We start from the raw sequence: 12,243 nt of genomic DNA on the forward strand, positions 1-12,243 counted from the left end.
ATATTGGAAGAAAAGTTAATACAGAATAACTTATAGTTTGTTGAAATATGAGAAATATAATTATCAAAACTCACCTAGTGTGTATTGAGATAGGTGAATTTAAAGAATTAATGAATTTTTCATTATCATATAAATGTATATTTGTTTAATTTACTATATTATTATTATTATTACTGATTATAATTTAATTTTTATCTGTTAAAACTATTCATAAATAATTTAGATTATCTTATAAAAAACAAAATAGTATTTGATTGTTTTTTGCTTATCATTAGTAACAAAAAATAACTTTTAAAACAATTATTGCTAGTGTTTTTATTAAAATTATAATTTTGTGTTTTGTACACTTAAATCATCCTTCTGGTGAATGATTGTGTTGAATTAATTTCATTCTTATAGTGCATTAACACATACAGAGGAATATAATGAAGAGGGTGAAGTAATTAAGATATTTTGAGGTTTCACAGAGATAAATTAAGAAATCAATGATTTTCTGTAATATTATTCCTTAGTACTAAAAATTTAGATAATGGATTGTAGTGATAATATAATAAACATGATTAAAGAAGAAAGAGCACTTACGTGGAAAGTACACAAAACAAAAGGAATCTGTGGTTGAGGACATATGGTTAGAGGAAGTGAAATCATGACAACTGCATTGGGATGGCCAGTAGAAAGAAAACGGAAACAAGGAAGAAGAAGGATCAGATTAAAAGAGGAAGTGAAAATTGGAAAATACAAGGTGATGAAGAAGGCTTGGAAAGGGATGGATGGAAAAAGCAGAGGTGGAAAGGACCTTCTGCAGGGCAGATCACCAGATGCTGATGAATCATCATGTAAGTCTGTCTTAAATCCATTTTTCAGTATTCGTCTACGTTACATGATTTTACTAGAAGTTACTGCTAAATGTAGATTTAAGTGTTTGAGGTTATTATTTTATTATTGTTGTGGTTTAGTATTATTATATTTATAATATCACTGCTGAATTTATCTTAATTAAATTAATTGTGAATAATATACTCTTGGTCAACAATTCACTACTAAAAATAATGGATTAATATGTTTCCTAGTAAAATAGAAGAGAATTATTAAAATAATTCAATGTAGGTAATTTAATCATAGTTTACAACAGCATTTTATAAAATAGTGCTAAGTTAGATTGCAGAAGAGTAACAAAAGGTGATATAATTAGTAAAAATATTTATTCTTTGGTTGTGATTTTGGGAAAATTACTGTTAATGCTATTTTACATAAGATACAGTATATTTGGATCAGAAACTAAAGATGGTAGCCTTTATTTATTGACATTTTTGTCATTCAATATTTATTTTTTTTGACACTGGTTGCTGTAAGACCATGTAGAATAGCTAGTTTCTTTTAGTTATTTTAACTCCTCAATATTCCTTCATTCTTTCACTGTGTCGCTTCTTCCTTTCTTGCAACCACTTTAGGTTAGTCCATTCTTTCTTTTCCGTCTGGATCTCTTTGAATTTTAAGATTTTTTTTCTAATCTTCTTACTGTTTGAAAAATTTGTCATGTTTATGTTTGCTACCCTTAACTTTAACTCGCTTGAGTCATTTAACATTCATTTTGTCACCATTGCATCTGTCAAAGATTCTCTTCATAAGCCTGTTTGATTCTTGTCAGATGTCTATAGAATGCCAATCTTCACTTACATATTTCTTCCATGATTTTATCTAACTCCCAGTAAAGTTCCTCATTCTTCCTTAATTTCCAACCATCGTTAGTTTTTCTGGACTCCAGGATTTTCTTTAGGAACTGCCTTTCAGTAAGTTCCAGTTTGTCTATCTCTCATGGGTACAGAGTTGTATAAAACTCATGATCGGATTAGCTGTTGCATAATGGCTGATCTTGCCCATCCTATAAATCTGTTCCTTATTATACTTGTTCTTTGCTAGGTATAGGATTTTAGAATTTTATTGATCGTGAGATATTTGCTTCCATGTCCATTCCATTTGGTTAGATAACTTCATCCAGGTACCTAAATTTGCTTGTCTTCTTGATTCTTCTGAGTTCTGTCCGTAACAATTTTGATGTAATATTTTGTTCTTAATATTTGTCATACACTCTGTTTTTCTATGGAAATTTGTGAGCCTGCCTTTTGGCCATTCCATGTAGGATATTTATTTGTTCTGGTGTTTCTATATCTTCTGCCAAGAGGGCTAGAGAGATCTACAAAGACCAGACAATCAATGTTCAGATTCTCCCTCACATATCCCAATTTGATTTGCTTCAGGCCTTTGTCTTGGCAAGCTTTTCTCCATTCTCTTATGACATTTTTCAAGCCTATACTATAGAGAAGAGGAGACTGTCCCAAGGAGACAGTCTGTCCCTCTGCCTTGATTCCAAAAGGATGAGATATTTCCTCTTTAAATTTAATTTTGGACTTGGGTCTATTAGTCTGCTTGATGAGGGTTATTAGTTTTAGGTCTCTCCCAATTTTTTTAAGAAGTTTAACATTTTTTAAAGAAGGTTATCTTCCGGTCAACTGAATCATAGGCCTTTTTAAAACATACAAAGGTGATCACTTTTCTCTTGTTGCCAAGTTATATTTCCTGATGACTGTTTTCAGGCTAAAAATCTGTTCTGAGTTAGATCTCCCTTTCCTGAATCCACCTCAATACTCTCAATTTGCAGATCAAATTTGTTCTTGTAATTTGTCAAGATAACTTTAGAAAGAATTTTGTATGTAACCAGCAGAAGGTTCAATGTTGTTAGGTATTAATATGATAAGGTTCTTTATTAGTTTAATATTGTTTATAACTAATAAAGTGAGATTAAACATATCTCATCTTTTTAACTGGCTGAAGGGTTTACTTGCTGAAAAGCTTTGCATTTATCCCATACAATTCTCATACTAATCAATAATAAATTGCATCTAATATTCAATTTAATGAATAAAAAATAATAATTCCTTAAATGTTATATGGAAAGTAAATAAATTAAAAAAATACTGTATAGAAAGTTAAAAAAAAGTATATGACTACAACTCATAGGTATACTTTACCAAAACACATCTAATCACCCCCCTGCAGCTCTATTGTACAGGTTTTTCACATGTGATTCATCAGCTAATGCATATATCCTTGTAATGTGATGGCTACAATGAAAAATTCAGAGCAATAAGTATTTGCTGAATTACATAACAGTGTGGTGAAACTTTATAATTAATAAATATTAATCATTCCATCAATCTTCATGGTGGAGTGGTAGCATCTTGATCTTTCATCCAGAGATTCTGGGTTTGAATCCCGGTCAGATATGGTCATTTTTACATGCTACAAAATACATTATTACCCATTGGTAACTATAAGTGGGGGTATAAACTTGTACTGAAAAAAAAAAAAATATTAATGACTCATTTTCAAAATAATAAAACATTTTCTTCTGAAGGCTTTTTGGAGATACTATTGATTTCTTCCTCATCCGAGTATCCAGTGGCATCTTAAAAAGATTACAACTAAACTTTGGGTTTAGTTCTTTGATATTGGGCAGGGGTCATTAATAACAATGCTGTTGGATACTCCAGTGAGAGAGGAGCTGAAAATTATCTCTAAAAGGTCACTTGAAAAAGTTTCATTATTTTGAAAGTGAATCATTTAATATAATTTAAAAAAAAGAATATGTAGTGAATATTAATGAACTCATAAAAAATATGTATAATATATAACAAAATAAAAACACATCTAGTTTAAGAAAACACATAATCCAACGTACATTAGCCAGCCAATATCTACATAAAATTATTACCATTTTCGGGGAATAAATAATTGTGTTGATTTCAAAACAAAAAAAAATGCACAAAAACACATAAAAATGAATAACACACACACACACACACACACACACACACACACACACACACACACACACACACACACACACACACAGAGAGAGAGAGAGAGAGAGAGAGAGAGAGAGAGAGAGAGAGAGAGAGAGAGAGAGAGATACACACACACACACACACACACACACAGAGAGAGAGAGAGAGAGAGAGAGAGAGAGAGAGAGAGAGAGAGAGAGAGAGAGAGATACACACACACACAGACACAGACACAGACAGGCAGGCAGGCAGGCAGGCAGTTGTTCAGGCAGTTGTATGTTCATCAGTGCACTGATGAACATAAAAAAATCTAGATTGTTCTGTTTATCATAACAACTAAGCTAATGAGAAATTATTAGCTAAGCTTAAGTATACCTAGATTTAAAAAAAAAACTTATGGAAAGAGGGTGTGACTATTAATTTTGTAAAAATAAGGGAGATAAAAGATTTGCATAATGGCTAAACATACATAAAGCTTCATAATTCAACTTTTATTAAAAAAAAATAATAAATTTAAATCATGATTCATTTTTAATGATTCTGTAAGATCTTTTCAAGAATATGATGCAGTATTATCTTCAGTGGTATTCAAGATGGTGATATTGTAAGTGATACTTGCCTTAGAGTGTTTAGGAAACTTTTACCTGTTTATATGCGACCAAATACAGTAGCATATGTATTTTACCTAAATTGTGTTAATTTAAAATGTTTTCGTCAAATTTTGTAAATTTCATATTGTTCTAAGCATGTTGAGATTTTAATTTTAATTTTTATGTGCTTTCGTAAAATTTGCATAAATTTTATGAAATTTTATACATTGTTGTATAAAGAAACCAACCACAAATTCAAATTTTACAGAACATAAAAACCAAGATATCATCACCTTGAACAATTTACATTCATACTAATTAAATTTAAAAAAAAAATGATTAAATGAATAAACACAATATGTAGGTTAATTAATTACATTATTTCATTATAATTAGATTCAGCACACTTGAACAATATGAATTCACACAAATTAAATTTGAAAAACGTATTAAATGAATAAACATATTGCTTGTGTTAATCATTATTTCAATATCCTTAAAGGATTTTATATTCTTTTTAAAATTGTTGCCATGAATAGAAGTGCTACCATAAGTTACACTCATGAAGATAATTAGATAAAAAAGATCTGTGGTTCCATTAATTTGAAAGTGAGTCATTTACAATTTTAAAGATTTTCTGAATATTATCATGTTTTGTCGTGCTGATGGGGTTCAACAAACTATTACATTTACCAAAGCCCTAGTGATGGGATTAAATAATAAGTGAATGTTTAATCAGAAAGGAACCTAGTTGCCTATTAACAGGAATGGGGATACTATTTGTAATTTCAATTAATGCTATCTACAAATTCATTGAGCTTGAGGTGAGATTGGTTATTGGGATTTAGTAATACAGTATTACTAATGGATGTAACATGGTATTATTATAGTTTACTCCCAGTTATTTGTGATAATGATGGAATGAGGTTCACCGAAACACAAAATCATAGTTAATGCACAAAAACCTTTTGGTTTTATCTTTTTTTTAATAATTTAAAATGTTAAAACTTGTTTTCAAATTATATGGAAACATTACTTCCAGAAGATCTTCTCACTACCTGAGTACATTGCTCTCCAGTCCAAAAGTAAAGTAATGGGGAAAAATAAGAACTTGTTCACACTTGTCAACAAACTGCTCCCAAACTTATTGTTAATTGTAGAATGTAAACACAACAGATGAAACTACTTTGATCTTACCATTAACTCATGTTCTGTTTTGTTGATGAGAAGTTTTTGTGACGATGATGGTCCATTAAGTTTTAGAGATGTATTTTTATCAACATTATTTTGCTAAAACTCCATTCACATGATGAGATAAAAATAAGAATTGACAGGAAAATTTATAAACAGTGGTAATGTTTAGTCATGAATCTTGAATTCAATTTTGTAAATGAAAATTAAGAAATTTTCTAGTGCAAAGGTTTTTAATTGTGGGTTCAATGCCATGGCAAGATATTTACAACTTTCAATTTCAAGAATTAGTTTAGATTAATGTCATATTAATAAGTCCAGGCTAGTGTCCTGGCATGTCACTTGAACTATGTTATTGGCGGTGAATCAAATTTCATTATATGTAAAGAAACTGAACTTGTTATTTATTCTATACCTTCAAATCTGCAGTTGAAATAAGAAAAATTTTTCTATTTTTTTTTTCAGAGGTGAAACTAAATTTGTGTTCTAAAAATTATGAACTCTTATCCTCCTATTCTTTATCAAATGGCCTTTTTCCCCTTATGTCTTTGAATCTTGTTTCTGGCCAGTTTTCTCAGCCGTATATTCACCTCATTAATGGTATCAGTTGAGCAATTGGCCCTTGTTGATTGTAGCAGGTTCAAGATATCATAAATGTCTTATGAACTACTAAATGAAAAGTAAATGAAAAAACTTGTCCATTTAAAGTGGTTTGTAGACTTGATCAGTCTGAGATAGTATTTTATACAGGAAACAAACATTACACCGGACTCAAATTATTTGATGTTATCAAGATAGAGAGGCAGTCATTGTCTGTGTTTCCAAATTTGATGACAGGCTAGTTTATAGTTCATTTAATGTGTTGGTGATTTTTTAAAAGTACATGTAGATAGCCCTTATAGCCTCCACTTTTGTTGCCCATTTTGTTTTAATTTGAAATTTTAGGCAAATAGATAAATGATTTTGTTAAACAGTTTGGAGATTAATTTTACCAGGATCATACCAGGTCAATAAATCAGGATTGTTAATAACCTCAAGATTGGAGTTTTAACAAAACCAGGTATAAACAATGAAGTGTACTAAACTTATACATTCACCATAGATATAAAGACTGTTACAGCCATTACACACACACACACACACACACACACAACAGAATTAATTTTTGGAAATCACCAACTGGAAAAAAAAGTTATTAATAAAATATCCAAATTTAATCATAGTTCTTACAAATTATATATTCAACAAACTTGGGTAATATAAATAAATATTTAATTTACACATAATTATATTGTTGCGTGTTTTGCGGCTCGATCAGGATATTGAGAGGTTGACAATTTAAAATGTTTATACAATTACAGTTTATTGGTTTAAAACATTCATAAATACAACCAAATAAATTAATAACAACAACAGCAGCAGCAGCAGCAACAACAACAAAAATAATAATAATAAATAATAATAATGCCCCGGATAAATCCAACCCCACGTCCGTGCAACAACATCTGTGCACTCGTCTGGGGCGGGCAACGATATCGTACTTCGGTACCTCCACTTACGTCAGCTAACGGGGAAATTGTCTTGCTCAGGAACTGCTTTTGGATTGGCGGTTCCGAGCTATCCGATCTGTTTGCGGTTGTACTTCTCGGTTTTGCTCTTTGCAGCAGGGGTGGGAGGCATGACCGTGATCTGTTTGCTGACACTAGGCGGAGTGCCGACGGGGAATGCCCATCCCTCTTCTGGGTTGTTGAGCCGAGTTGGGGGTGGGCTGCTGGGAGCTTGCTCTGCCGAAGTCTTGTGCCGTCCAGTGTGAGTCAGTCACTTCGGCCTTTGGCAAGGATTGTTCCATGGGTAAGGGAGTCGGAGCCCTTACTGCTACGTGCGAGTCCTGGAATGTCGGTATCGTGGGTTAGGCAGTACCTGACTCCCCGGCCCGGGTTAAATTTGCGGGAGGGGCCTGACTGGGGAACCCAGGCAGGATCATTGATCTGGGGCGTGTCCAACCGTCTCTCCGCCCCCACTTTGTGACATCATGACTGATGTAATTTGGGTTTATGGACAAATTGTCATCCACACCTAACGTGGCGGAGGGTCCATGTAAAAACCCTCGTTTTGGAGAGCCTTTGTCTTCAAAACCGAAAATAAGGAAAAGTGTTGAATTCAGCGATAAGGAAGAGATCATAGAATTGAAGCAGAAAAAAAGGATGCATATAAGTTTAGACTGAAGAATAGTTTCAGTACCGAAATATTTGGTTATCAAGAGGAAAGACGGTAATTTTACGAAAACTAGCCCTTTCGAGATAGCTTGTGGCATCACGGAAGCTGCTGGAGGACCGGTAAAGGAGACGCGAAAAACTGCAATGGGACTCTATGTAGAAATTATCAACGTTAAATCTCTGCTATTGCTAAAAGCTAAGAAAATCGGAGTCATGGAGATTGAGGTATCTCCTCATAGTACTCTGAACACATCGAAGGGCGTTGTCGTGTGCAGGGATTTGTTAAACTGTATAGAAGATGAGATTGTTGATGAACTGCATAATGAAGGTGTTGTTGCGTGCCATCGCTTAAACATGCGTCGGAATGGGGAAGTTTCATCCTTCGCATCACATGTGCTAACTTTCAATAAACCTAAGTGTCCAGAGAAAATTAAGGTTGGTTTTCACAGGTTGGATGTACTTCCATTTATAACAACACCTCTGCGTTGTCAGCGATTCGGACATACGGCGGGGCAAGGTGCACAAGGAAACAGATTTGCGTGGTGATGAGCTATTACTCCCAGATGACCCGTACAGGGATCCTCCTGTCTGTGTCAACTGCCATGGACACTATTCTGCAAGGTCTAGGAATTGTCCTACATACAAACAGGAAGTAGAAATCTAAGAAATTAAGACAGCATAGAAAGTGAGCTACTTCGATGCAAGGAAAATTGTGCTTGCCAGGACACCAAAAACAGCTTCGTATGCGCAAGTTGCGGCTGCATAATCAACAAAGAATAACAATCAAGATTACACATCAAATAGTGATAAATGTCATTAGTAAATAGTAAATACTGATTACACACAAGACAGAGTTCAAAAAAAATAATCGTTCGAAATTTATTCCAGGTAGATAAATATAAAACTAGAAATCAGACCCATTAGTCTTAACCCTTTTTATCCACTAGTCTTGTATTAACAAACAATCGTTCGCTATCTACCTTAACAGTTTTGAATGAAGTCTATTGCATTATTTCTTTCACTTATACACTTATAGTTTTATTGTAACTCATCGATAGTATTTCTTGTATACTTGGATTCAAGACTCTCCTCACTGGACTGATACCTTGCACTCTCGTCTTGCAGACTCGCACTGTGACTCTCCTCGCTGGACCACCATCGTACGTCTTGCTGGACTGGTTCGCAGAATTCCGCCGAACCCACACGACGTCACACAACTCGCAGACTCTCATTGCTGAATTCCTCGCAGAACTGCCCTTGCGGGACTGACGCCCGTAATGTCTCGCAGACTGGCCTAATAGAACTATTTTTCTAGCTGGCCTTACCCTGACTATTTATACTTCCAGCCTCTAACTACCAGACCAGACCCAGTCGAAGCGTGAGAACAGTTGACTGAGGTTTTTTCCCATGAATTCCAAACCTGGTCTCTTCTCACTGTACAACAGGTGTTCATTGTGTGTTAGCAGGCAGTATAATAAAGGATGATTGTTAAATGGACCTAAACCTTACGAAAAGGGTTCTCCTTTTTGTTCCTTTCTGAATTTCTGTAATTATTATACTTTATATTACTTTCATAATAATTGGTAGGAATCTGTTACCCAGGCCCGCTATACCAGTCTTGTTACAATATATTACATAGGTGACTTTAGAATGGTAGGTTTGCTAGTTAGTTCACAGATAGCAAAGAGGAACTATTCCACCATTTATCTGGAAGAATTAAAGGAAAGTATGGAAAGGTTTTGATCATAGCACCATTACAAAGTACAAAAAAAATGAAATAAAGAAGAGAAGTGGTTGTAACCTATAATAGTAGTGTAGGTATGTTAAACAATATGTAGATAAAACTGGTCAACAATAAAGAAATAATTTTAAGGACTTAATTGCTAAATATCAGAGTTATATTTAAGCACATGTTAAAAAAGAGTGCTAAAATTAGGTTCATCTAATTTATATATTAATTATCTATGTTATACACTATCCAGCCCGTCTAGCCAGAACCTGGACCCTCAGGCTCAAGTCAGCCCAGGCAAATCCCAGAGCCAACTCAGATTGGGTAGCCAAGGGGCTACCCAATGGCTGCAGAGCTCACTTTGCATACCATTCCCAATTTGCCAAGATAGAATAATAGTAACATGACAACTAAAGTATACACACCTTTGGTGACAAAAAGTTCATAACTTATTTCTTTGTCATGATGGCAGATTATACAGTAATTAAGTAAAAGGATTAATCTATTTTTCCTTAATGAATATCTTTAATTCACAACTTCATCCTCCTTGGGGGTGAAGATAATGAATATTTTTAATATCTTAATCTGCAAGGGAGCTAGGGCCTCGGCCATGGCTTAAAACCTTCTTTGGGATAAGACAAATGTATCCAGCAAATTTGAAAGTAATTGGTCAGTTAGTTCTCGTGTGATATGATAACAAATAGGCAAGCTTTATATATGTATGTATACAATTTTCAATAATCGTGATCTGTTAGATCGAGAGTATACCTGATGCATACAAAAGTTAGCCTTCAACCTACTAACAAATACCCCATTTGAATTTTTAAAATTGGACGATTATTCACAGATATATTATATGAGCACCCAATTGCACCTCCCAAAACAGTGTCCCAGGGGCACCCCATTTATTATCACTTAATTGTGATGATAGTTAAGCCTCCCAAAAGGTGCTCGCATACCTCACCACTCTAGCCTTACACACAGTCCTCCCGGGAAGCCCTTTATTATTAAACAGAATTTCTTTAAATTTATTTAATATTATTTTATTTAACATAAATTTAAATCTATTATTTTTGTAATACTATTCATTTGATTGATTCGAATCATTCAGTTGAAACCTAGCTCACACAGTGATAGATACTCACAGTTTACACTTCATTAAATTTATGGTTCAACCGACAAAACTTCACTAATACATATTTTTTCCCCTGAGATCTTTCAAGATGAAATATATCTAAACACGTTTTCATTTATGCCAAGAAGCATGGGTAACAATATGGTTGTGACTGATCGAGTAGGTTTTTTATTTATCCCAAACAAAGAAAATTCCACTTCCTCTTTATACAGTAGCATAGATAGATAACCAATCTATCTATCTATCTATCTATCTATACTAATATACATCTATATTATCTGTTACTTTAAAAGATGTGTACAGAAGAATATTGTTTCTGTAAAAGGAAGTTATTTAATTTAATTTAAAATAAAATGATCAGATCTTTTAGATTGTCAGGCAACTTATTAAAAATAGAAACTGAAAAACAATGAGGTCTTTGCTTGTAGGACTGAAGTATTATGTTATGTAATGTTAATAAAGTATTATTAAATTGCTTGGTACAAGTGAATATTGTTATTTTTTTAAGAATTATAATTTTTATTTAGCAGATAGCACATTTATAAATATAAATTCACGCAGATGTCAGAATTTTTAATTTATTAAATATCAGTTTATGTGATCATATTTACCAGCCCCACATAGAAATGAAATAAAATTAATGATCACACTAATTAATATAAAATGGTGTATTACATAAAAACACAATAGAATACATTATTCTTCTAGATATTAAATACTACTACAACTACTACTACTACATTTTTTAATATGAGTGCTGTTAACAACATTACTACCAGTATCTCCACTGAAGATAAAACTGTATTGATGCATAAGATGAAACTGTATTTATATAATTAGCCCCAGTTATTTGTATGAACAATTTACTTGCAATCTGCAAGTGAGTTGTTTATAATTATTACGAATTATGAAGTTTCATCATCCTGTTCAATAATTGGCTACTCAGATACACAAAACAAATCTTTCTTTTAAAATGTTATCAGTAAACCTTTTAAAGAATGAATACTAAAACCATATCTAAAACTGGAAAGGGGAAGTTATCTAAAAGTCTGCATTGCCTTCTTCACTTACAGTCATATATACAAAGATTGTAAGTATTTTCATTCTTTATAATTAAAAGAAATCCCTTTTGTCATGCCAGAAGGTGGAGGTAGATTTTACCAGTTGTAAGCAGGGGATAGAAAAGATTTCCACCTTAAAATTAAGAAAAACTTCAAATTTACTCAATACGACAATGGTTGCATGTGAATAAAGTTTCACACATTTAGCACACGACAAGCCCCATCTTCTTACAATCCCAGCAACATTTTGGTCATCTGTTGCTGTAAGGGTTGTTCATATCAAAAATTGTTTCAGAGAAAAGTTTAAGGTAATGTTTAGAGGACTAACGACCACTTTAAATCAATTTGATGTTGTGCCTATTAAGGGCGGTATGATTTTTTTTTTGTCTTCAAAACCCCATTTTTTCCACCCTCTGGGCCAATGGTAGATGATATCAAAAAACTTTACTTAGATAAATTTTAGGCCCTTACCAAAG

The sequence above is a fragment of the Lycorma delicatula genome, chromosome 2 (genome assembly GCF_047948215.1).
Source record: "Lycorma delicatula isolate Av1 chromosome 2, ASM4794821v1, whole genome shotgun sequence".
NCBI classification, from domain to species: domain Eukaryota; kingdom Metazoa; phylum Arthropoda; class Insecta; order Hemiptera; family Fulgoridae; genus Lycorma; species Lycorma delicatula.